At 42.5% G+C, this 26495-nt stretch overlaps 5 non-coding genes across 5 annotated transcripts; all 5 read right to left on the reverse strand.

The window, feature by feature from the left end:
- Nucleotides 1-751: 751 nt before the first annotated feature.
- On the reverse strand, nucleotides 752-839 carry trnap-agg (transfer RNA proline (anticodon AGG)). The gene is given in 2 exon segments: nucleotides 752-787; nucleotides 804-839. It is a non-coding gene; the product is annotated as a tRNA-Pro (tRNA).
- A 2985-nt stretch (nucleotides 840-3824) lies between these two features.
- Nucleotides 3825-3912, reverse strand: trnap-agg (transfer RNA proline (anticodon AGG)). The gene is given in 2 exon segments: nucleotides 3825-3860; nucleotides 3877-3912. It is a non-coding gene; the product is annotated as a tRNA-Pro (tRNA).
- A 6055-nt stretch (nucleotides 3913-9967) lies between these two features.
- On the reverse strand, nucleotides 9968-10055 carry trnap-agg (transfer RNA proline (anticodon AGG)). The gene is given in 2 exon segments: nucleotides 9968-10003; nucleotides 10020-10055. It is a non-coding gene; the product is annotated as a tRNA-Pro (tRNA).
- A 2991-nt stretch (nucleotides 10056-13046) lies between these two features.
- trnap-agg (transfer RNA proline (anticodon AGG)) lies at nucleotides 13047-13134 on the reverse strand. Its single transcript is given in 2 exon segments — nucleotides 13047-13082; nucleotides 13099-13134. It is a non-coding gene; the product is annotated as a tRNA-Pro (tRNA).
- A 6104-nt stretch (nucleotides 13135-19238) lies between these two features.
- trnap-agg (transfer RNA proline (anticodon AGG)) lies at nucleotides 19239-19326 on the reverse strand. Its single transcript is given in 2 exon segments — nucleotides 19239-19274; nucleotides 19291-19326. It is a non-coding gene; the product is annotated as a tRNA-Pro (tRNA).
- Between the last annotated feature and the right edge of the window lie 7169 nt (nucleotides 19327-26495).

Here is a 26495-nt window from a genome sequence, read left to right on the forward strand (position 1 = left end):
ACAGATTTCTTCCACGAAAATAGCGCCTGGAAAAAAATAGGCAGCGAGGAAGGACAAAAGGGAATGTCTGTGATACTGTGGAGCGTAGGAGTGATTGAATAATAAATGGCACAATGCGAAAAGGCAAAGTGGGTGGTAAGCGGGCAATAAAATAACAAAGGATGGACTAGAGCAGGTGTTAGTGGGAACAGCAGAACCATTAGCAGACAATGAGCGCGGCTTATGATCCGAGACGTTGAATCGAATGTTGAGGCCAGAACACAATAACATGCCTGGAATGTAGGGTCTGAACGCCTTTTAATCAGACCAGGCAGCTTGCCCACCCCGGATTGATTTCCTGTACGGTTTAAATTCGGCAGCCAAGGGACTAAATCCAAAGCCAGCTTCTCCCATCTTTTCAGCGCTGGAGAAACAGGACGCACTCATATTAAGGGCAGAGTCTGTTTCACGTTGAAGTTGAGATTGACGCTGAATGTATCCATATCCCAATGGAGGTGAGCTCATGCGTGCAGAACGGAAGATGGACTGATCAAGAATTGGCCAGAATCAAACACGGGTTTAGGTTGTCCAATGAGACACTGAGCCGAGCACATCTGAGATGCATGAACTTTACTCAGTTCGGTGAGTTTCACTTTGCTCCTGGGAATCTCCAGGATTTTTGGACGCTGTGTGAACAACGGCGCGCAATCAAACGTTTTAATTTGAAACATGTCGACCGGCTGAGAAGTGTTTTTTTGACTAAAAGTTGTCAGGGCTCGTCCGGGATTTGAACCCGGGACCTCACGCATTTCAATTATTAAAACCCCTAAGCGAGAATCATACCCCTAGACCAACGAGCCGCCGACAGTAAGGGATCTAGCTCTCAGATTCTGACCTTCGTTTGCTATTCGGCCCATCGTCCCCCTCTCCATAGTCCTGCTCATGTTTTCCCTTTGATGAATAGATTATTCTTTGAGACATTACTTCACTGACATTACTTGTCAGTAAAAGGTGAATTTGGCAATGAGGTTAAATGTGATTACGGAAAAAAACCGAGTGGAAACGGTTTAACACAATAACGACGAAGTTGAGGGCAGACTGGATCAGCAGTCCATTGCCTGAACTTCTCAGTCACCTTATCTCCTATTTACTGCAACGTCAGACATCCATCCCCTACTTTTTCCATTCAAACAGAAATAATGTGCACGAAAGTCTACTTCACCGCTTGTTTTGCCCGTGCAACCAGATCGACAGTGATGAAAATGGGCCATGAGCTTTTTAAAGCAAACAGCCTTCCTTTACTTTCGGTGAGTGACTGCACGAGATGGTTGGTTTTGAGGCAGAATCAAAATAAAGAATGTAAAATTTCACGCGGCAAGTTAGCTGACCGCGGCAGGACTCGAACCTGCAATCTTTTGATAACATCACAGTTACAATCGAAGTCAGACGACTTATCCATTAGGCCACGCGGCTGCTGCTGCTGGCATGAAATTTGTTGTTTTTTTTATACTGAGAGCAAATTTGGGACAAGGGATCTTTCAAGGAGTGGATTTATGAAAATATGGGCATATTTTGAGTAATGAACCGTTACGCTGCGATATGGATGTGCAGGGACACAGGCAACGTCAATGTAGCTTGATACACAACAGTTTAACAATCGGTTATCGCAACTGAAATCACACTCCTTTTAAAATATACAGGATGATCGCGATTATGAGAAAATACGTCTTAAAGGGGCAGTTGATGAACCGGAACTGACAACCATCCCGTTTGAACAGACACCGAATGATCCAGGACAGGAAGCACATCCATCTTACACAGCTGTAGAATGGGCCTTCACGGACAGCACTTCCCTTTCAAAAGATTAAAGTCGGATTTCTATCATTCCTGAAGGCAATTGTGCTGTGCGTGAGTGAGCGCGGATCTCAGGACCACGAGTGGCTGGGACGGTTTTTGAAGCCACAGGTGATTGACAGGCAGGAAGGACGGAGGGAAGTAAAATCAACCCAGACAAAAAGACAATTTAAAACATATATATATTTATCACAATAAGAAAATAAATAAATTTACAGTTTTATTGCAAAAAATTGAATTTAGTTTGATTTCAATAAAGAAATAATTATTTCTTAATCTATATGTTTTTGATTGAACGAAGGATGTGCGACTGCTTGAAATCCACTGGAAATCAGGGCGTGCAGTCAGTAAATACACAAACAAGTAAGCCCATGGTGTAAGACAAGCCACGAGCGAAGATGTGGGGAACAAAGGCGATCTTTTAAAGTCGCGAGTGCCTTTCTGCTGGATCTGACAGCAGCTGCGTGTGCTGTGAAAGAGCTCAAATGCAATAGAGCCCAGTGCCGGTAGAACAGAAAAGGCACATTTATTTTGAAAGTTAAAAAGTATGGAATGTATGTTAATATACGCATATATAAATATTAATACATATATTTATATAAACAAAGTCAGTCAGTCAGTCATGTCTTGTCTTGTCTTGATTTGATTTGTATTTGAAATTAAGGAGGAAAGAGCTCATCATGTCACAAAGCCCATCCGCAAGCTCTCGCTCAAATCGCTATGTTTCTAACTTATATAATTTGCCTTCTTTCAGATGTGGAACAGCAAAATCCCACAGCAGATTCTTCTCCTGTCAGGCAGTCCTCGAATGTGTGTTCAATCAAATCATTGTGGCTTCAAGTTGCATGTAATGCATTTTTTTCTCCCATGACATGAAATGCACAGTAAGATCGCGCAGCACGTTTGCACACACTCCCTCGCTACAGAAACACACAAACAAACTAAAATTCCTGCAACCTCCAAAGGCAGTTTTTGAAATTTGTAATTTAAAATCCGGGACAGACAGCACATTCCTTTTAAACAGATACATAATGATCCGATACTGATAGCAACCATTTTGGAGAGACAGAGAATGACCTCGGACAGACAGGACATCACCTTAAAAGCGATACAGAAACACAGTGAACAAAAACAAAGAATTCTGTAAAACTCAGCTGGTCGTGAACATTCTGTGGATGAAGAACCCGGGCTCACGTTCAGTCAGATGATCATTCCGATATTTTAAGAAAAATGTAAAGTTTACAGATTTCTTCCACGAAAATAGCGCCTGGAAAAAAATAGGCAGCGAGGAAGGACAAAAGGGAATGTCTGTGATACAGTGGAGCGTAGGAGTGATTGAATAATAAATGGCACAATGCGAAAAGGCAAAGTGGGTGGTAAGCGGGCAATAAAATAACAAAGGATGGACTAGAGCAGGTGTTAGTGGGAACAGCAGAACCATTAGCAGACAATGAGCGCGGCTTATGATCCGAGACGTTGAATCGAATGTTGAGGCCAGAACACAATAACATGCCTGGAATGTAGGGTCTGAACGCCTTTTAATCAGACCAGGCAGCTTGCCCACCCCGGATTGATTTCCTGCACGGTTTAAATTCACAGCCAAGGGACTAAATCCAAAGCCAGCTTCTCCCATCTTTTCAGCGCTGGAGAAACAGGACGCACTCATATTAAGGGCAGAGTCTGTTTCACGTTGAAGTTGAGATTGACGCTGAATGTATCCATATCCCAATGGAGGTGAGCTCATGCGTGCAGAACGGAAGATGGACTGATCAAGAATTGGCCAGAATCAAACACGGGTTTAGGTTGTCCAATGAGACACTGAGCCGAGCACATCTGAGATGCATGAACTTTACTCAGTTCGGTGAGTTTCACTTTGCTCCTGGGAATCTCCAGGATTTTTGGACGCTGTGTGAACAACGGCGCGCAATCAAACGTTTTAATTTGAAACATGTCGACCGGCTGAGAAGTGTTTTTTTGACTAAAAGTTGTCAGGGCTCGTCCGGGATTTGAACCCGGGACCTCTCGCATTTCAATTATTAAAACCCCTAAGCGAGAATCATACCCCTAGACCAACGAGCCGCCGACAGTAAGGGATCTAGCTCTCAGATTCTGACCTTCGTTTCCTATTCGGCCCATCGTCCCCCTCTCCATCGTCCTGCTCATGTTTTCCCTTTGATGAATAGATTATTCTTTGAGACATTACTTCACCAACGAGCTGCATTCTTGTCAGTAAAAGGTGAATTTGGCAATGAGGTTAAATGTGATTACGGAAAAAAACCGAATGGAAACGGTTTAAAACAATAACGACGAAATTGAGGGCAGACTGGATCAGCAGTCCATTGCCTGAACTTCTCAGTCACCTTATCTCCTATTTACTGCAACGTCAGACATCCATCCCCTACTTTTTCCATTCAAACAGAAATAATGTGCACGAAAGTCTACTTCACCGCTTGTTTTGCCCGTGCAACCAGATCGACAGTGATGAAAATGGGCCATGAGCTTTTTAAAGCAAACAGCCTTCCTTTACTTTCGGTGAGTGACTGCACGAGATGGTTGGTTTTGAGGCAGAATCAAAATAAAGAATGTAAAATTTCACGCGGCAAGTTAGCTGACCGCGGCAGGACTCGAACCTGCAATCTTTTGATAACATCACAGTTACAATCGAAGTCAGACGACTTATCCATTAGGCCACGCGGCTGCTGCTGCTGGCATGAAATTTGTTGTTTTTTTTATACTGAGAGCAAATTTGGGACAAGGGATCTTTCAAGGAGTGGATTTATGAAAATATGGGCATATTTTGAGTAATGAACCGTTACGCTGCGATATGGATGTGCACGGACACAGGCAACGTCAATGTAGCTTGATACACAACAGTTTAACAATCGGTTATCGCAACTGAAATCACACTCCTTTTAAAATATACAGGATGATCACGATTATGAGAAAATACGTCTTAAAGGGGCAGTTGATGAACCGGAACTGACAACCATCCCGTTTGAACAGACACCGAATGATCCAGGACAGGAAGCACATCCATCTTACACAGCTGTAGAATGGGCCTTCACGGACAGCACTTCCCTTTCAAAAGATTAAAGTCGGATTTCTATCATTCCTGAAGGCAATTGTGCTGTGCGTGAGTGAGCGCGGATCTCAGGACCACGAGTGGCTGGGACGGTTTTTGAAGCCACAGGTGATTGACAGGCAGGAAGGACGGAGGGAAGTAAAATCAACCCAGACAAAAAGACAATTTAAAACATATATATATTTATCACAATAAGAAAATAAATAAATTTACAGTTTTATTGCAAAAAATTGAATTTAGTTTGATTTCAATAAAGAAATAATTATTTCTTAATCTATATGTTTTTGATTGAACGAAGGCTGTGCGACTGCTTGAAATCCACTGGAAATCAGGGCGTGCAGTCAGTAAATACACAAACAAGTAAGCCCATGGTGTAAGACAAGCCACGAGCGAAGATGTGGGGAACAAAGGCGATCTTTTAAAGTCGCGAGTGCCTTTCTGCTGGATCTGACAGCAGCTGCGTGTGCTGTGAAAGAGCTCAAATGCAAAAGAGCCCAGTGCCGGTAGAACAGAAAAGGCACATTTATTTTGAAAGTTAAAAAGTATGGAATGTATGTTAATATACGCATATATAAATGTTAATACATATATTTATATAAACAAAGTCAGTCAGTCAGTCATGTCTTGTCTTGTCTTGATTTGATTTGTATTTGAAAATAAGGAGGAAAGAGCTCATCATGTCACAAAGCCCATCCGCAAGCTCTCGCTCAAATCGCTATGTTTCTAACTTATATAATTTGCCTTCTTTCAGATGTGGAACAGCAAAATCCCACAGCAGATTCTTCTCCTGTCAGGCAGTCCTCGAATGTGTGTTCAATCAAATCAGTGTGGCTTCAAGTTGCATGTAATGCATTTTTTCTCCCATGACATGAAATGCACAGTAAGATCGCGCAGCACGTTTGCACACACTCCCTCGCTACAGAAACACACCAACAAACTAAAATTCCTGCAACCTCCAAAGGCAGTTTTTGAAATTTGTAATTTAAAATCCGGGACAGACAGCACATTCCTTTTAAACAGATACATAATGATCCGATACTGATAGCAACCATTTTGGAGAGACAGAGAATGACCTCGGACAGACAGGACATCACCTTAAAAGCGATACAGAAACACAGTGAACAAAAACAAAGAATTCTGTAAAACTCAGCTGGTCGTGAACATTCTGTGGATGAAGAACCCGGGCTCACGTTCAGTCAGATGATCATTCCGATATTTTAAGAAAAATGTAAAGTTTACAGACTTCTTCCACGAAAATAGCGCCTGGAAAAAAATAGGCAGCGAGGAAGGACAAAAGGGAATGTCTGTGATACAGTGGAGCGTAGGAGTGATTGAATAATAAATGGCACAATGCGAAAAGGCAAAGTGGGTGGTAAGCGGGCAATAAAATAACAAAGGATGGACTAGAGCAGGTGTTAGTGCTAACAGCAGAACCATTAGCAGACAATGAGCGCGGCTTATGATCCAAGACGTTGAATCGAATGTTGAGGCCAGAACACAATAACATGCCTGGAATGTAGGGTCTGAACGCCTTTTAATCAGACCAGGCAGCTTGCCCACCCCGGATTGATTTCCTGTACGGTTTAAATTCGGCAGCCAAGGGACTAAATCCAAAGCCAGCTTCTCCCATCTTTTCAGCGCTGGAGACAGGACCCACTCATATTAAGGGCAGAGTCTGTTTCACGTTGAAGTTGAGATTGACGCTGAATGTATCCATATCCCAATGGAGGTGAGCTCATGCGTGCAGAACGGAAGATGGACTGATCAAGAATTGGCCAGAATCAAACACGGGTTTAGGTTGTCCAATGAGACACTGAGCCGAGCACATCTGAGATGCATGAACTTTACTCAGTTCGGTGAGTTTCACTTTGCTCCTGGGAATCTCCAGGATTTTTGGACGCTGTGTGAACAACGGCGCGCAATCAAACGTTTTAATTTGAAACATGTCGACCGGCTGAGAAGTGTTTTTTTGACTAAAAGTTGTCAGGGCTCGTCCGGGATCTCTCGCATTTCAATTATTAAAACCCCTAAGCGAGAATCATACCCCTAGACCAACGAGCCGCCGACAGTAAGGGATCTAGCTCTCAGATTCTGACCTTCGTTTGCTATTCGGCCCATCGTCCCCCTCTCCATAGTCCTGCTCATGTTTTCCCTTTGATGAATAGATTATTCTTTGAGACATTACTTCACCAACGAGCTGCATTCTTGTCAGTAAAAGATGAATTTGGCAATGAGGTTAAATGTGATTACGGAAAAAAACCGAGTGGAAACGGTTTAACACAATAACGACGAAGTTGAGGGCAGACTGGATCAGCAGTCCATTGCCTGAACTTCTCAGTCACCTTATCTCCTATTTACTGCAACGTCAGACATCCATCCCCTACTTTTTCCATTCAAACAGAAATAATGTGCACGAAAGTCTACTTCACCGCTTGTTTTGCCCGTGCAACCAGATCGACAGTGATGAAAATGTGCCATGAGCTTTTTAAAGCAAACAGCCTTCCTTTACTTTCGGTGAGTGACTGCACGAGATGGTTGGTTTTGAGGCAGAATCAAAATAAAGAATGTAAAATTTCACGCGGCAAGTTAGCTGACCGCGGAAGGACTCGAACCTGCAATCTTTTGATAACATCACAGTTACAATCGAAGTCAGACGACTTATCCATTAGGCCACGCGGCTGCTGCTGCTGGCATGAAATTTGTTGTTTTTTTTATACTGAGAGCAAATTTGGGACAAGGGATCTTTCAAGGAGTGGATTTATGAAAATATGGGCATATTTTGAGTAATGAACCGTTACGCTGCGATATGGATGTGCACGGACACAGGCAACGTCAATGTAGCTTGATACACAACAGTTTAACAATCGGTTATCGCAACTGAAATCACACTCCTTTTAAAATATACAGGATGATCGCGATTATGAGAAAATACGTCTTCAAGGGGCAGTTGATGAACCGGAACTGACAACCATCCCGTTTGAACAGACACCGAATGATCCAGGACAGGAAGCACATCCATCTTACACAGCTGTAGAATGGGCCTTCACGGACAGCACTTCCCTTTCAAAAGATTAAAGTCGGATTTCTATCATTCCTGAAGGCAATTGTGCTGTGCGTGAGTGAGCGCGGATCTCAGGACCACGAGTGGCTGGGACGGTTTTTGAAGCCACAGGTGATTGACAGGCAGGAAGGACGGAGGGAAGTAAAATCAACCCAGACAAAAAGACAATTTAAAACATATATATATTTATCACAATAAGAAAATAAATAAATTTACAGTTTTATTGCAAAAAATTGAATTTAGTTTGATTTCAATAAAGAAATAATTATTTCTTAATCTATATGTTTTTGATTGAACGAAGGCTGTGCGACTGCTTGAAATCCACTGGAAATCAGGGCGTGCAGTCAGTAAATACACAAACAAGTAAGCCCATGGTGTAAGACAAGCCACGAGCGAAGATGTGGGGAACAAAGGCGATCTTTTAAAGTCGCGAGTGCCTTTCTGCTGGATCTGACAGCAGCTGCGTGTGCTGTGAAAGAGCTCAAATGCAAAAGAGCCCAGTGCCGGTAGAACAGAAAAGGCACATTTATTTTGAAAGTTAAAAAGTATGGAATATATGTTAATATACGCATATATAAATATTAATACATATATTTATATAAACAAAGTCAGTCAGTCAGTCATGTCTTGTCTTGTCTTGATTTGATTTGTATTTGAAAATAAGGAGGAAAGAGCTCATCATGTCACAAAGCCCATCCGCAAGCTCTCGCTCAAATCGCTATGTTTCTAACTTATATAATCTGCCTTCTTTCAGATGTGGAACAGCAAAATCCCACAGCAGATTCTTCTCCTGTCAGGCAGTCCTCGAATGTGTGTTCAATCAAATCAGTGTGGCTTCAAGTTGCATGTAATGCATTTTTTCTCCCATGACATGAAATGCACAGTAAGATCGCGCAGCACGTTTGCACACACTCCCTCGCTACAGAAACACACCAACAAACTAAAATTCCTGCAACCTCCAAAGGCAGTTTTTGAAATTTGTAATTTAAAATCCGGGACAGACAGCACATTCCTTTTAAACAGATACATAATGATCCGATACTGATAGCAACCATTTTGGAGAGACAGAGAATGACCTCGGACAGACAGGACATCACCTTAAAAGCGATACAGAAACACAGTGAACAAAAACAAAGAATTCTGTAAAACTCAGCTGGTCGTGAACATTCTGTGGATGAAGAACCCGGGCTCACGTTCAGTCAGATGATCATTCCGATATTTTAAGAAAAATGTAAAGTTTACTGATTTCTTCCACGAAAATAGCGCCTGGAAAAAAATAGGCAGCGAGGAAGGACAAAAGGGAATGTCTGTGATACAGTGGAGCGTAGGAGTGATTGAATAATAAATGGCACAATGCGAAAAGGCAAAGTGGGTGGTAAGCGGGCAATAAAATAACAAAGGATGGACTAGAGCAGGTGTTAGTGGGAACAGCAGAACGATTAGCAGACAATGAGCGCGGCTTATGATCCGAGACGTTGAATCGAATGTTGAGGCCAGAACAAAATAACATGCCTGGAATGTAGGGTCTGAACGCCTTTTAATCAGACCAGGCAGCTTGCCCACCCCGGATTGATTTCCTGTACGGTTTAAATTCGGCAGCCAAGGGACTAAATCCAAAGCCAGCTTCTCCCATCTTTTCAGCGCTGGAGAAACAGGACGCACTCATATTAAGGGCAGAGTCTGTTTCACGTTGAAGTTGAGATTGACGCTGAATGTATCCATATCCCAATGGAGGTGAGCTCATGCGTGCAGAACGGAAGATGGACTGATCAAGAATTGGCCAGAATCAAACACGGGTTTAGGTTGTCCAATGAGACACTGAGCCGAGCACATCTGAGATGCATGAACTTTACTCAGTTCGGTGAGTTTCACTTTGCTCCTGGGAATCTCCAGGATTTTTGGACGCTGTGTGAACAACGGCGCGCAATCAAACGTTTTAATTTGAAACATGTCGACCGGCTGAGAAGTGTTTTTTTGACTAAAAGTTGTCAGGGCTTGTCCGGGATTTGAACCCGGGACCTCTCGCATTTCAATTATTAAAACTCCTAAGCGAGAATCATACCCCTAGACCAACGAGCCGCCGACAGTAAGTGATCTAGCTCTCAGATTCTGTCCTTCGTTTGCTATTCGGCCCATCGTCCCCCTCTCCATCGTCCTGCTCATGTTTTCCCTTTGATGAATAGATTATTCTTTGAGACATTACTACACCAACGAGCTGCATTCTTGTCAGTAAAAGGTGAATTTGGCAATGTGGTTAAATGTGATTACGGAAAAAGACCGAGTGGAAACGGTTTAACACAATAACGACGAAGTTGAGGGCAGACTGGATCAGCAGTCCATTGCCTGAACTTCTCAGTCACCTTATCTCCTATTTACTGCAACGTCAGACATCCATCCCCTACTTTTCCCATTCAAACAGAAATAATGTGCACGAAAGTCTACTTCACCGCTTGTTTTGCCCGTGCAACCAGATCGACAGTGATGAAAATGTGCCATGAGCTTTTTAAAGCAAACAGCCTTCCTTTACTTTCGGTGAGTGACTGCACGAGATGGTTGGTTTTGAGGCAGAATCAAAATAAAGAATGTAAAATTTCACGCGGCAAGCTAGCTGACCGCGGCAGGACTCGAACCTGCAATCTTTTGATAACATCACAGTTACAATCGAAGTCAGACGACTTATCCATTAGGCCACGCGGCTGCTGCTGCTGGCATGAAATTTGTTGTTTTTTTTATACTGAGAGCAAATTTGGGACAAGGGATCTTTCAAGGAGTGGATTTATGAAAATATGGGCATATTTTGAGTAATGAACCGTTACGCTGCGATATGGATGTGCACGGACACAGGCAACGTCAATGTAGCTTGATACACAACAGTTTAACAATCGGTTATCGCAACTGAAATCACACTCCTTTTAAAATATACAGGATGATCGCGATTATGAGAAAATACGTCTTAAAGGGGCAGTTGATGAACCGGAACTGACAACCATCCCGTTTGAACAGACACCGAATGATCCAGGACAGGAAGCACATCCATCTTACACAGCTGTAGAATGGGCCTTCACGGACAGCACTTCCCTTTCAAAAGATTAAAGTCGGATTTCTATCATTCCTGAAGGCAATTGTGCTGTGCGTGAGTGAGCGCGGATCTCAGGACCACGAGTGGCTGGGACGGTTTTTGAAGCCACAGGTGATTGACAGGCAGGAAGGACGGAGGGAAGTAAAATCAACCCAGACAAAAAGACAATTTAAAACATATATATATTTATCACAATAAGAAAATAAATAAATTTACAGTTTTATTGCAAAAAATTGAATTTAGTTTGATTTCAATAAAGAAATAATTATTTCTTAATCTATATGTTTTTGATTGAACGAAGGCTGTGCGACTGCTTGAAATCCACTGGAAATCAGGGCGTGCAGTCAGTAAATACACAAACAAGTAAGCCCATGTTGTAAGACAAGCCACGAGCGAAGATGTGGGGAACAAAGGCGATCTTTTAAAGTCGCGAGTGCCTTTCTGCTGGATCTGACAGCAGCTGCGTGTGCTGTGAAAGAGCTCAAATGCAAAAGAGCTCAGTGCCGGTAGAACAGAAAAGGCACATTTATTTTGAAAGTTAAAAAGTATGGAATGTATGTTAATATACGCATATATAAATATTAATACATATATTTATATAAACAAAGTCAGTCAGTCAGTCATGTCTTGTCTTGTCTTGATTTGATTTGTATTTGAAAATAAGGAGGAAAGAGCTCATCATGTCACAAAGCCCATCCGCAAGCTCTCGCTCAAATCGCTATGTTTCTAACTTATATAATTTGCCTTCTTTCAGATGTGGAACAGCAAAATGCCACAGCAGATTCTTCTCCTGTCAGGCAGTCCTCGAATGTGTGTTCAATCAAATCAGTGTGGCTTCAAGTTGCATGTAATGCATTTTTTCTCCCATGACATGAAATGCACAGTAAGATCGCGCAGCACGTTTGCACACACTCCCTCGCTACAGAAACACACCAACAAACTAAAATTCCTGCAACCTCCAAAGGCAGTTTTTGAAATTTGTAATTTAAAATCCGGGACAGACAGCACATTCCTTTTAAACAGATACATAATGATCCGATACTGATAGCAACCATTTTGGAGAGACAGAGAATGACCTCGGACAGACAGGACATCACCTTAAAAGCGATACAGAAACACAGTGAACAAAAACAAAGAATTCTGTAAAACTCAGCTGGTCGTGAACATTCTGTGGATGAAGAACCCGGGCTCACGTTCAGTCAGATGATCATTCCGATATTTTAAGAAAAATGTAAAGTTTACAGATTTCTTCCACGAAAATAGCGCCTGGAAAAAAATAGGCAGCGAGGAAGGACAAAAGGGAATGTCTGTGATACAGTGGAGCGTAGGAGTGATTGAATAATAAATGGCACAATGCGAAAAGGCAAAGTGGGTGGTAAGCGGGCAATAAAATAACAAAAGATGGACTAGAGCAGGTGTTAGTGGGAACAGCAGAACGATTAGCAGACAATGAGCGCGGCTTATGATCCGAGACGTTGAATCGAATGTTGAGGCCAGAACAAAATAACATGCCTGGAATGTAGGGTCTGAACGCCTTTTAATCAGACCAGGCAGCTTGCCCACCCCGGATTGATTTCCTGTACGGTTTAAATTCGGCAGCCAAGGGACTAAATCCAAAGCCAGCTTCTCCCATCTTTTCAGCGCTGGAGAAACAGGACGCACTCATATTAAGGGCAGAGTCTGTTTCACGTTGAAGTTGAGATTGACGCTGAATGTATCCATATCCCAATGGAGGTGAGCTCATGCGTGCAGAACGGAAGATGGACTGATCAAGAATTGGCCAGAATGAAACACGGGTTTAGGTTGTCCAATGAGACACTGAGCCGAGCACATCTGAGATGCATGAACTTTACTCAGTTCGGTGAGTTTCACTTTGCTCCTGGGAATCTCCAGGATTTTTGGACGCTGTGTGAACAACGGCGCGCAATCAAACGTTTTAATTTGAAACATGTCGACCGGCTGAGAAGTGTTTTTTTGACTAAAAGTTGTCAGGGCTTGTCCGGGATTTGAACCCGGGACCTCTCGCATTTCAATTATTAAAACTCCTAAGCGAGAATCATACCCCTAGACCAACGAGCCGCCGACAGTAAGTGATCTAGCTCTCAGATTCTGTCCTTCGTTTGCTATTCCGCCCATCGTCCCCCTCTCCATAGTCCTGCTAATGTTTTCCCTTTGATGAATAGATTATTCTTTGAGACATTACTTCACCAACGAGCTGCATTCTTGTCAGTAAAAGGTGAATTTGGCAATGAGGTTAAATGTGATTGCCGAAAAAAAACGAGTGGAAACGGTTTAACACAATAACGACGAAGTTGAGGGCATACTGGATCAGCAGTCCTTTGCCTGAACTTCTCAGTCACCTTATCTCCTATTTACTGCAACGTCAGACATCCATCCCCTACTTTTTGCATTCAAACAGAAATAATGTGCACGAAAGTCTACTTCACCGCTTGTTTTGCCCTTCAACCAGATCGACAGTGATGAAAATGTGCCATTCGCTTTTTAAAGCAAACAGCCTTCCTTTACTTTAGGTGAGTGACTGCACGAGATGGTTGGTTTTGAGGCAGAATCAAAATAAAGAATATAAAATTTCACGCGGCAATTTAGCTGACCGCGGCAGGACTCGAACCTGCAATCTTTTCATAACATCACAGTTGCAATCGAAGTCAGACGACTTATCCATTAGGCCACGCGGCCGCTGCTGCTGGCATGAAATTTGTTATTTTTTTATACTGAGAGCAAATTTGGGACATGGGATCTTTCAAGGAGTGGATTTATGAAAATATGGGAATATTTTGAGTAATAAATCGATGCGCTGCGATATGGATGTGCACGGACACAGGCAACGTCAATGTAGCTTGATACACATCAGTTTAACAATCGGTTATCGCAACTGAATTCACACTCCTTTTAAAATATACAGGATGATCCCGATTATGAGAAAATACGTCTTAAAGGGGCAGTTGATGAAACGGAACTGACAACCATCCCGTTTTAACAGACACCGAATGATCCAGGACAGGAAGCACATCCCTCTTACACAGCTGTAGAATGGGCCTTCACGGACAGCACTTCCCTTTCAAAAGATTAAAGTCGGATTTCTATCATTCCTGAAGGCAATTGTGCTGTGCGTGAGTGAGCGCGGATCTCAGGACCACGAGTGGCTGGGACGGTTTTTGAAGCCACAGGTGATTGACAGGCAGGAAGGACGGAGGGAAGTAAAATCAACCCAGACAAAAAGACAATTTAAAACATATATATATTTATCACAATAAGAAAATCAATAAATTTACAGTTTTATTGCAAAAAATTGAATTTAGTTTGATTTCAATAAAGAAATAATTATTTATTAATCTATATGTTTTTGATTGAACGAAGGCTGTGCGACTGCTTGAAATCCACTGGAAATCAGGGCGTGCAGTCAGTAAATACACAAACAAGTAAGCCCATGGTGTAAGACAAGCCACGAGCGAAGATGTGGGGAACAAAGGCGATCTTTTAAAGTCGCGAGTGCCTTTCTGCTGGATCTGACAGCAGCTGCGTGTGCTGTGAAAGAGCTCAAATGCAATAGAGCCCAGTGCCGGTAGAACAGAAAAGGCACATTTATTTTGAAAGTTAAAAAGTATGGAATGTATGTTAATATACGCATATATAAATATTAATACATATATTTATATAAACAAAGTCAGTCAGTCAGTCATGTCTTGTCTTGTCTTGATTTGATTTGTATTTGAAAATAAGGAGGAAAGAGCTCATCATGTCACAAAGCCCATCCGCAAACTCTCGCTCAAATCGCTATGTTTCTAACTTATATAATTTGCCTTCTTTCAGATGTGGAACAGCAAAATCCCACAGCAGATTCTTCTCCTGTCAGGCAGTCCTCGAATGCGTGTTCATTCAAATCAGTGTGGCTTCAAGTTGCATGTAATGCATTTTTTCTGCCATGACATGAAATGCACAGTAAGATCGCGCAGCACGTTTGCACACACTCCCTCGCTACACAAACACACCAACAAACTAAAATTCCTGCAACCTCCAAAGGCAGTTTTTGAAATTTGTAATTTAAAATCCGGGACAGACATCACATTCCTTTTAAACAGATACATAATGATCCGATACTGATAGCAACCATTTTGGAGAGACAGAGAATGACCTCGGACAGACAGGACATCACCTTAAAAGCGATACAGAAACACAGTGAACAAAAACAAAGAATTCTGTAAAACTCAGCTGGTCGTGAACATTCTGTGGATGAAGAAGCCGGGCTTACGTTCAGTCAGATGATCATTCCGATATTTTAAGAAAAATGTAAAATTTACAGATTTTTTCCACGAAAATAGCACCTGGAAAAAAATAGGCAGCGAGGAAGGACAAAAGGGAATGTCTGTGATACAGTGGAGCGTAGGAATGATTGAATAATAAATGGCACAATACGAAAAGGCAAAGTGGATGGTAAGCGGGCAATAAAATAACAAAGGATGGACCAGAGCAGGTGTTAGTGGGAACAGCAGAACGATTAGCAGACAATGAGCGCGGCTTATGATCCGATACGTCGAACCGAATGTTGAGGCCAGAACACAATAACATGCCTGGAATGTAGGGTCTGAACGCCTTTTAATCAGACCAGGCAGCTTGCCCAACCCGGATTGATTTCCTGAACGGTTTAAATTCGATAGCCAAGGGACTAAATCCAAAGCCAGCTTGTCCCATCTTTTCAGCGCTGGAGAAACAGGACGCACTCATATTAAGGGCAGAGTCTGTTTCACGTTGAAGTTGAGATTGACGCTGAATGTATCCAAATCCCAATGGAGGTGAGCTCATGCGTGCAGAACGGAAGATGGACTGATCAAGAATTGGCCAGAATCAAACACGGGTTTAGGTTGTCCAATGAGACACTGAGCCGAGCACATCTGAGATGCATGAACTTTACTCAGTTCGGTGAGTTTCACTTTGCTCCTGGGAATCTCCAGGATTTTTGGACGCTGTGTGAACAACGGCGCGCAATCAAACGTTTTAATTTGAAACATGTCGACCGGCTGAGAAGTGTTTTTTTGACTAAAAGTTGTCAGGGCTCGTCCGGAATTTGAACCCGGGACCTCTCGCATTTCAATTATTAGAACCCCTAATCGAGAATCACATACCCTAGTCCAACGAGCCGCCGAGAATAAGGGATCTAGCTCTCAGATTCTGACCTTCGTTTGCTATTCGGCCCATCGTGCCTGTGCTGACTCTCAGAGACCTATCTCATGAGTCCCCCTCTCCATAGTCCTGCTCATGTTTTCCCTTTGATGAATAGATTATTCTTTGAGACATTACTTCACCAACGAGCTGCATTCTTGTCAGTAAAAGGTGAATTTGGCAATGAGGTTAAATGTGATTACGTAAAAAAACCGAGTGGAAACGGTTTAACACAATAACGACGAAGTTGAGGGCAGACTGGATCAGCAGTCCATTGCCTGAACTTCTCAGTCACCTTATCTCCTATTTACTGCAACGTCAGACATCCATCCCCTACTTTTTCCATTCAAACAGAAATAATGTGCACGAAAGTCTACTTCACCGCTTGTTTTGCCCGTGCAACCAGATCGACAGTGATGAAAATGTGCCATGAGCTTTTTAAAGCAAACAGCCTTCCTTTACTTTCGGTGAGTGACTGCACGAGATGGTTGGTTTTGAGGCAGAATCAAAATAAAGAATGTAAAATTTCACGCGGCAAGTTAGCTGACCGCGGCAGGACTCGAACCTGCAATCTTTTGATAACATCACAGTTACAATCGAAGTCAGACGACTTATCCATTAGGCCACGCGGCTGCTGCTGCTGGCATGAAATTTGTTGTTTTTTTTATACTGAGAGCAAATTTGGGACAAGGGATCTTTCAAGGAGTGGATTTATGAAGATATGGGCATATTTTGAGTAATGAACCGTTACGCTGCGATATGGATGTGCACGGACACAGGCAACGTCAATGTAGCTTGATACACAACAGTTTAACAATCGGTTATCGCAACTGAAATCACACTCCTTTTAAAATATACAGGATGATCGCGATTATGAGAAAATACGTCTTAAAGGGGCAGTTGATGAACCGGAACTGACAACCATCCCGTTTGAACAGACACCGAATGATCCAGGACAGGAAGCACATCCATCTTACACAGCTGTAGAATGGGCGTTCACGGACAGCACTTCCCTTTCAAAAGATTAATGTCGGATTTCTATCATTCCTGAAGGCAATTGTGCTGTGCGTGAGTGAGCGCGGATCTCAGGACCACGAGTGGCTGGGACGGTTTTTGAAGCCACAGGTGATTGACAGGCAGGAAGGACGGAGGGAAGTAAAATCAACCCAGACAAAAAGACAATTTAAAACATATATATATTTATCACAATAAGAAAATAAATAAATTTACAGTTTTATTGCAAAAAATTGAATTTAGTTTGATTTCAATAAAGAAATAATTATTTCTTAATCTATATGTTTTTGATTGAACGAAGGCTGTGCGACTGCTTGAAATCCACTGGAAATCAGGGCGTGCAGTCAGTAAATACACAAACAAGTAAGCCCATGGTGTAAGACAAGCCACGAGCGAAGATGTGGGGAACAAAGGCGATCTTTTACAGTCGCGAGTGCCTTTCTGCTGGATCTGACAGCAGCTGCGTGTGCTGTGAAAGAGCTCAAATGCAATAGAGCCCAGTGCCGGTAGAACAGAAAAGGCACATTTATTTTGAAAGTTAAAAAGCATGGAATGTATGTTAATATACGCATATATAAATATTAATACATATATTTATATAAACAAAGTCAGTCAGTCAGTCATGTCTTGTCTTGTCTTGATTTGATTTGTATTTGAAAATAAGGAGGAAAGAGCTCATCATGTCACAAAGCCCATCCGCAAGCTCTCGCTCAAATCGCTATGTTTCTAACTTATATAATTTGCCTTCTTTCAGATGTGGAACAGCAAAATCCCACAGCAGATTCTTCTCCTGTCAGGCAGTCCTCGAATGTGTGTTCAATCAAATCAGTGTGGCTTCAAGTTGCATGTAATGCATTTTTTCTCCCATGACATGAAATGCACAGTAAGATCGCGCAGCACGTTTGCACACACTCCCTCGCTACAGAAACACACCAACAAACTAAAATTCCTGCAACCTCCAAAGGCAGTTTTTGAAATTTGTAATTTAAAATCCGGGACAGACAGCACATTCCTTTTAAACAGATACATAATGATCCGATACTGATAGCAACCATTTTGTACAGACAGAGAATGACCTCGGACAGACAGGACATCACCTTAAAAGCGATATAGAAATACAGTGAACAAAAACAAAGAATTCTGTAAAACTCAGCTGGTCGTGAACATTCTGTGGATGAAGAACCCGGGCTCACGTTCAGTCAGATGATCATTCCGATATTTTAAGAAAAATGTAAAGTTTACAGATTTCTTCCACGAAAATAGCGCCTGGAAAAAAATAGGCAGCGAGGAAGGACAAAAGGGAATGTCTGTGATACAGTGGAGCGTAGGAGTGATTGAATAATAAATGGCACAATGCGAAAAGGCAAAGTGGGTGGTAAGCGGGCAATAAAATAACAAAGGATGGACTAGAGCAGGTGTTAGTGGGAACAGCAGAACCATTAGCAGACAATGAGCGCGGCTTATGATCCGAGACGTTGAATCGAATGTTGAGGCCAGAACACAATAACATGCCTGGAATGTAGGGTCTGAACGCCTTTTAATCAGACCAGGCAGCTTGCCCACCCCGGATTGATTTCCTGTACGGTTTAAATTCGGCAGCCAAGGGACTAAATCCAAAGCCAGCTTCTCCCATCTTTTCAGCGCTGGAGAAACAGGACGCACTCATATTAAGGGCAGAGTCTGTTTCACGTTGAAGTTGAGATTGACGCTGAATGTATCCATATCCCAATGGAGGTGAGCTCATGCGTGCAGAACGGAAGATGGACTGATCAAGAATTGGCCAGAATCAAACACGGGTTTAGGTTGTCCAATGAGACACTGAGCCGAGCACATCTGAGATGCATGAACTTTACTCAGTTCGGTGAGTTTCACTTTGCTCCTGGGAATCTCCAGGATTTTTGGACGCTGTGTGAACAACGGCGCGCAATCAAACGTTTTAATTTGAAACATGTCGACCGGCTGAGAAGTGTTTTTTTGACTAAAAGTTGTCAGGGCTCGTCCGGGATTTGAACCCGGGACCTCTCGCATTTCAATTATTAAAACCCCTAAGCGAGAATCATACCCCTAGACCAACGAGCCGCCGACAGTAAGGGATCTAGCTCTCAGATTCTGACCTTCGTTTGCTATTCGGCCCATCGTCCCCCTCTCCATAGTCCTGCTCATGTTTTCCCTTTGATGAATAGATTATTCTTTGAGACATTACTTCACCAACGAGCTGCATTCTTGTCAGTAAAAGGTGAATTTGGCAATGTGGTTAAATGTGATTACGGAAAAAAACCGAGTGGAAACGGTTTAACACAATAACGACGAAGTTGAGGGCAGACTGGATTAGCAGTCCATTGCCTGAACTTCTCAGTCACCTTATCTCCTATTTACTGCAACGTCAGACATCCATCCCCTACTTTTTCCATTCAAACAGAAATAATGTGCACGAAAGTCTACTTCACCGCTTCTTTTGCCCGTGCAACCAGATCGACAGTGATGAAAATGTGCCATGAGCTTTTTAAAGCAAACAGCCTTCCTTTACTTTCGGTGAGTGACTGCACGAGATGGTTGGTTTTGAGGCAGAATCAAAATAAAGAATGTAAAATTTCACGCGGCAAGTTAGCTGACCGCGGCAGGACTCGAACCTGCAATCTTTTGATAACATCACAGTTACAATCGAAGTCAGACGACTTATCCATTAGGCCACGCGGCTGCTGCTGCTGGCATGAAATTTGTTGTTTTTTTTATACTGAGAGCAAATTTGGGACAAGGGATCTTTCAAGGAGTGGATTTATGAAAATATGGGCATATTTTGAGTAATGAACCGTTACGCTGCGATATGGATGTGCACGGACACAGGCAACGTCAATGTAGCTTGATACACAACAGTTTAACAATCGGTTATCGCAACTGAAATCACACTCCTTTTAAAATATACAGGTTGATCGCGATTATGAGAAAATACGTCTTAAAGGGGCAGTTGATGAACCGGAACTGACAACCATCCCGTTTGAACAGACACCGAATGATCCAGGACAGGAAGCACATCCATCTTACACAGCTGTAGAATGGGCCTTCAAGGACAGCACTTCCCTTTCAAAAGATTAAAGTCGGATTTCTATCATTCCTGAAGGCAATTGTGCTGTGCGTGAGTGAGCGCGGATCTCAGGACCACGAGTGGCTGGGACGGTTTTTGAAGCCACAGGTGATTGACAGGCAGGAAGGACGGAGGGAAGTAAAATCAACCCAGACAAAAAGACAATTTAAAACATATATATATTTATCACAATAAGAAAATCAATAAATTTACAGTTTTATTGCAAAAAATTGAATTTAGTTTGATTTCAATAAAGAAATAATTATTTCTTAATCTATATGTTTTTGATTGAACGAAGGCTGTGCGACTGCTTGAAATCCACTGGAAATCAGGGCGTGCAGTCAGTAAATACACAAACAAGTAAGCCCATGGTGTAAGACAAGCCACGAGCGAAGATGTGGGGAACAAAGGCGATCTTTTAAAGTCGCGAGTGCCTTTCTGCTGGATCTGACAGCAGCTGCGTGTGCTGTGAAAGAGCTCAAATGCAATAGAGCCCAGTGCCGGTAGAACAGAAAAGGCACATTTATTTTGAAAGTTAAAAAGTATGGAATGTCTGTTAATATACGCATATATAAATATTAATACATATATTTATATAAACAAAGTCAGTCAGTCAGTCATGTCTTGTCTTGTCTTGATTTGATTTGTATTTGAAAATAAGGAGGAAAGAGCTCATCATGTCACAAAGCCCATCCGCAAGCTCTCGCTCAAATCGCTATGTTTCTAACTTATATAATTTGCCTTCTTTCAGGTGTGGAACAGCAAAATCCCACGGCAGATTCTTCTCCTGTCAGGCAGTCCTCGAATGCGTGTTCAATCAAATCAGTGTGGCTTCAAGTTGCATGTAATGCATTTTTTCTCCCATGACATGAAATGCACAGTAAGATCGCGCAGCACGTTTGCACACACTCCCTCGCTACACAAACACACCAACAAACTAAAATTCCTGCAACCTCCAAAGGCAGTTTTTGAAATTTGTAATTTAAAATCCGGGACAGACATCACATTCCTTTTAAACAGATACATAATGATCCGATACTGATAGCAACCATTTTGGAGAGACAGAGAATGACCTCGGACAGACAGGACATCACCTTAAAAGCGATACAGAAACACAGTGAACAAAAACAAAGAATTCTGTAAAACTCAGCTGGTCGTGAACATTCTGTGGATGAAGAAGCCGGGCTCACGTTCAGTCAGATGATCATTCCGATATTTTAAGAAAAATGTAAAATTTACAGATTTTTTCCACGAAAATAGCACCTGGAAAAAAATAGGCAGCGAGGAAGGACAAAAGGGAATGTCTGTGATACAGTGGAGCGTAGGAATGATTGAATAATAAATGGCACAATACGAAAAGGCAAAGTGGGTGGTAAGCGGGCAATAAAATAACAAAGGATGGACCAGAGCAGGTGTTAGTGGGAACAGCAGAACGATTAGCAGACAATGAGCGCGGCTTATGATCCGATACGTCGAACCGAATGTTGAGGCCAGAACACAATAACATGCCTGGAATGTAGGGTCTGAACGCCTTTTAATCAGACCAGGCAGCTTGCCCAACCCGGATTGATTTCCTGAACGGTTTAAATTCGATAGCCAAGGGACTAAATCCAAAGCCAGCTTGTCCCATCTTTTCAGCGCTGGAGAAACAGGACGCACTCATATTAAGGGCAGAGTCTGTTTCACGTTGAAGTTGAGATTGACGCTGAATGTATCCAAATCCCAATGGAGGTGAGCTCATGCGTGCAGAACGGAAGATGGACTGATCAAGAATTGGCCAGAATCAAACACGGGTTTAGGTTGTCCAATGAGACACTGAGCCGAGTACATCTGAGATGCATGAACTTTACTCAGTTCGGTGAGTTTCACTTTGCTCCTGGGAATCTCCAGGATTTTTGGACGCTGTGTGAACAACGGCGCGCAATCAAACGTTTTAATTTGAAACATGTCGACCGGCTGAGAAGTGTTTTTTTGACTAAAAGTTGTCAGGGCTCGTCCGGAATTTGAAGCCGGGACCTCTCGCATTTCAATTATTAGAACTCCTAAGCGAGAATCATACCCCTATTCCAACGAGCCGCCGAGAGTAAGGGATCTAGCTCTCAGATTCTGACCTTCGTTTGCTATTCGGCCCATCGTGCCTGTGCTGACTCTCAGAGACCTATCTCATGAGTCCCCCTCTCCATAATCCTGCTAATGTTTTCCCTTTGATGAATAGATTATTCTTTGAGACATTACTTCACCAACGAGCTGCATTCTTGTCAGTAAAAGGTGAATTTGGCAATGAGGTTAAATGTGATTGCCGAAAAAAAACGAGTGGAAACGGTTTAACACAATAACGACGAAGTTGAGGGCATACTGGATCAGCAGTCCTTTGCCTGAACTTCTCAGTCACCTTATCTCCTATTTACTGCAACGTCAGACATCCATCCCCTACTTTTTGCATTCAACCAGAAATAATGTGCATGAAAGTCTACTTCACCGCTTGTTTTGCCCTTCAACCAGATCGACAGTGATGAAAATGTGCCATTCGCTTTTTAAAGCAAACTGCCTTCCTTTACTTTAGGTGAGTGACTGCACGAGATGGTTGGTTTTGAGGCAGAATCAAAATAAAGAATATAAAATTTCACGCGGCAATTTAGCTGACCGCGGCAGGACTCGAACCTGCAATCTTTTCATAACATCACAGTTGCAATCGAAGTCAGACGACTTATCCATTAGGCCACGCGGCCGCTGCTGCTGGCATGAAATTTGTTATTTTTTTATACTGAGAGCAAATTTGGGACATGGGATCTTTCAAGGAGTGGATTTATGAAAATATGGGAATATTTTGAGTAATAAATCGATGCGCTGCGATATGGATGTGCACGGACACAGGCAACGTCAATGTAGCTTGATACACATCAGTTTAACAATCGGTTATCGCAACTGAATTCACACTCCTTTTAAAATATACAGGATGATCCCGATTATGAGAAAATACGTCTTAAAGGGGCAGTTGATGAACCGGAACTGACAACCATCCCGTTTGAACAGACACCGAATGATCCAGGACAGGAAGCACATCCCTCTTACACAGCTGTAGAATGGGCCTTCACGGACAGCACTTCCCTTTCAAAAGATTAAAGTCGGATTTCTATCATTCCTGAAGGCAATTGTGCTGTGCGTGAGTGAGCGCGGATCTCAGGACCACGAGTGGCTGGGACGGTTTTTGAAGCCACAGGTGATTGACAGGCAGGAAGGACGGAGGGAAGTAAAATCAACCCAGACAAAAAGACAATTTAAAACATATATATATTTATCACAATAAGAAAATAAATAAATTTACAGTTTTATTGCAAAAAATTGAATTTAGTTTGATTTCAATAAAGAAATAATTATTTCTTAATCTATATGTTTTTGATTGAACGAAGGCTGTGCGACTGCTTGAAATCCACTGGAAATCAGGGCGTGCAGTCAGTAAATACACAAACAAGTAAGCCCATGGTGTAAGACAAGCCACGAGCGAAGATGTGGGGAACAAAGGCGATCTTTTAAAGTCGCGAGTGCCTTTCTGCTGGATCTGACAGCAGCTGCGTGTGCTGTGAAAGAGCTCAAATGCAGTAGAGCCCAGTGCCGGTAGAACAGAAAAGGCACATTTATTTTGAAAGTTAAAAAGTATGGAATGTATGTTAATATACGCATATATAAATATTAATACATATATTTATATAAACAAAGTCAGTCAGTCAGTCATGTCTTGTCTTGTCTTGATTTGATTTGTATTTGAAAATAAGGAGGAAAGAGCTCATCATGTCACAAAGCCCATCCGCAAGCTCTCGCTCAAATCGCTATGTTTCCAACTTATATAATTTGCCTTCTTTCAGATGTGGAACAGCAAAATCCCACAGCAGATTCTTCTCCTGTCAGGCAGTCCTCGAATGTGTGTTCAATCAAATCAGTGTGGCTTCAAGTTGCATGTAATGCATTTTTTCTCCCATGACATGAAATGCACAGTAAGATCGCGCAGCACGTTTGCACACACTCCCTCGCTACAGAAACACACCAACAAACTAAAATTCCTGCAACCTCCAAAGGCAGTTTTTGAAATTTGTAATTTAAAATCCGGGACAGACAGCACATTCCTTTTAAACAGATACATAATGATCCGATACTGATAGCAACCATTTTGGAGAGACAGAGAATGACCTCGGACAGACAGGACATCACCTTAAAAGCGATACAGAAACACAGTGAACAAAAACAAAGAATTCTGTAAAACTCAGCTGGTCGTGAACATTCTGTGGATGAAGAAGCCGGGCTCACGTTCAGTCAGATGATCATTCCGATATTTTAAGAAAAATGTAAAATTTACAGATTTTTTCCACGAAAATAGCACCTGGAAAAAAATAGGCAGCGAGGAAGGACAAAAGGGAATGTTTGTGATACAGTGGAGCGTAGGAATGATTGAATAATAAATGGCACAATACGAAAAGGCAAAGTGGGTGGTAAGCGGGCAATAAAATAACAAAGGATGGACCAGAGCAGGTGTTAGTGGGAACAGCAGAACGATTAGCAGACAATGAGCGCGGCTTATGATCCGATACGTCGAACCGAATGTTGAGGCCAGATCACAATAACATGCCTGGAATGTAGGGTCTGAACGCCTTTTAATCAGACCAGGCAGCTTGCCCAACCCGGATTGATTTCCTGAACAGTTTAAATTCGATAGCCAAGGGACTAAATCCAAAGCCAGCTTGTCCCATCTTTTCAGCGCTGGAGAAACAGGACGCACTCATATTAAGGGCAGAGTCTGTTTCACGTTGAAGTTGAGATTGACGCTGAATGTATCCAAATCCCAATGGAGGTGAGCTCATGCGTGCAGAACGGAAGATGGACTGATCAAGAATTGGCCAGAATCAAACACGGGTTTAGGTTGTCCAATGAGACACTGAGCCGACACATTTGAGATGCATGAACTTTACTCAGTTCGGTGAGTTTCACTTTGCTCCTGGGAATCTCCAGGATTTTTGGACGCTGTGTGAACAACGGCGCGCAATCAAACGTTTTAATTTGAAACATGTCGACCGGCTGAGAAGTGTTTTTTTGACTAAAAGTTGTCAGGGCTCGTCCGGGATTTGAACCCGAGACCTCTCGCATTTCAATTATTAAAACCCCTAAGAGAGAATCATACCCCTAGACCAACGAGCCGCCGACAGTAAGGGATCTAGCTCTCAGATTCTGACCTTCGTTTGCTATTCGGCCCATCGTCCCCCTCTCCATAGTCCTGCTCATGTTTTCCCTTTGATGAATAGATTATTCTTTGAGACATTACTTCACCAACGAGCTGCATTCTTGTCAGTAAAAGGTGAATTTGGCAATGAGGTTAAATGTGATTCCGGAAAAAAACCGAGTGGAAACGGTTTAACACAATAACGACGAAGTTGAGGGCAGACTGGATCAGCAGTCCATTGCCTGAACTTCTCAGTCACCTTATCTCCTATTTACTGCAACGTCAGACATCCATCCCCTACTTTTTCCATTCAAACAGAAATAATGTGCACGAAAGTCTACTTCACCACTTGGTTTGCCCGTGCAACCAGATCGACAGTGATGAAAATGTGCCATGAGCTTTTTAAAGCAAACAGCCTTCCTTTACTTTCGGTGAGTGACTGCACGAGATGGTTGGTTTTGAGGCAGAATCAAAATAAAGAATGTAAAATTTCACGCGGCAAGTTAGCTGACCGCGGCAGGACTCGAACCTGCAATCTTTTGATAACATCACAGTTACAATCGAAGTCAGACGACTTATCCATTAGGCCACGCGGCTGCTGCTGCTGGCATGAAATTTGTTGTTTTTTTTATACTGAGAGCAAATTTGGGACAAGGGATCTTTCAAGGAGTGGATTTATGAAAATATGGGCATATTTTGAGTAATGAACCGTTACGCTGCGATATGGATGTGCACGGACACAGGCAACGTCAATGTAGCTTGATACACAACAGTTTAACAATCGGTTATCGCAACTGAAATCACACTCCTTTTAAAATATACAGGATGATCGCGATTATGAGAAAATACGTCTTAAAGGGGCAGTTGATGAACCGGAACTGACAACCATCCCGTTTGAACAGACACCGAATGATCCAGGACAGGAAGCACATCCATCTTACACAGCTGTAGAATGGG

Source organism: Pristiophorus japonicus, unplaced genomic scaffold (genome assembly GCF_044704955.1).
Source record: "Pristiophorus japonicus isolate sPriJap1 unplaced genomic scaffold, sPriJap1.hap1 HAP1_SCAFFOLD_33, whole genome shotgun sequence".
Taxonomy (NCBI): domain Eukaryota; kingdom Metazoa; phylum Chordata; class Chondrichthyes; family Pristiophoridae; genus Pristiophorus; species Pristiophorus japonicus.